Source organism: Poecilia reticulata, linkage group LG6 (genome assembly GCF_000633615.1).
Source record: "Poecilia reticulata strain Guanapo linkage group LG6, Guppy_female_1.0+MT, whole genome shotgun sequence".
Classification (NCBI taxonomy): domain Eukaryota; kingdom Metazoa; phylum Chordata; class Actinopteri; order Cyprinodontiformes; family Poeciliidae; genus Poecilia; species Poecilia reticulata.
In genome coordinates this window covers 13,158,005-13,159,227 of record NC_024336.1, presented here as the reverse complement: position 1 = coordinate 13,159,227, position 1,223 = coordinate 13,158,005, and positions in this window count along the sequence as shown.

Here is a 1,223-nt window from a genome sequence, read left to right as displayed (position 1 = left end):
TCTGCAGTTGGAGACAAATCTAACCAGGACTCACTAGGGAAGAACTGGTTAAAGCCATGCCTGTGGAAAAGGGGCTTAGCTGCGGTAAGTCACATTGCAGCTACCAGCCCCTGTGTCCAGCACCAGCTGGAAAGGTCATTGTTATAAAAACAAATTGCATCACTTTGAAAGAAAATCTATCACCTTCCCCAATCTTCTGATTCACACAAGAAATAATAATACAAAAAATACAAAAATAAAAATCATTTCACCACATAGGAGAAACTTGAGGAAAAGAAATATAATTGCCTATTTTGGCTCTCTTGTTAAAAATGTGTACATGATGCTGCAAGTATGTCGTTTGTCTGATTTTAAATATCACAGCATCTGTACATTTTGTGTTGCTGTTCTTTTGTTCTTTAATCGATCGAGCCGTAAAAGACTAGCAAATACAGTAACCATTGAAAAGGTGAGTCTGTGGACAGTATGAGATGGTGATGGTAAAAGGAAACTTTTTAAAAGCTTTGGTATTATCTTACACGATCTACTCTGACCCAGTTCCTTATGCATAACTCTCAGGAATATTCACACACAGGCACACACCCACCTGCCCAGCAGAGCTTAAAGTTGATGAGACCACAGAGAGACAAGATCGTGTCTAAAAAGAGTTTAAATGACATTACAAAGATAATGCAATTAGATTATGAAAGATACTCTCAGCTGAGTCTGAAACACAGGACTCCTCTTACAGGAGTCCTGTGGCACATAAAAGCCTTTCCCAGGATTAATCAATCTCCATAATTTTCCATCTTTTTCTCCAAACAGTTCCGCTTACACTGACAGCATCTAGCACAAAGACAAGGATGGACTGAGGGATCTATGTTTTGATTGTAGCTATTCAGAAGTAGACATGGATGGAAAGCCTTCAGATTCAAACTTGTCTCTTGGGAAACCAGCTCCCAATTTAGGTTTGGGACACACTTCTACCTTCAGACCAGGCTATGAATGCTAAAAGTGTGTGTGTATCATAAGAAATGTCTTTTGGTCACCCTGTTGGGTGCAGACTAAACGTTTTATTTTCTATCTGGTGCAATTTGGTTTCACATTGTGCTTTAAGCAAGCGCACTAGAATTTGTAAACAAAGCCACATGGGCGACGGTCATCGCTCCAACTGGACAGAAATATTGGGGGTAGGACCAAACACAGAAAATTTGTAAGTGTTCCATCAACTGGATGGTGTAGAA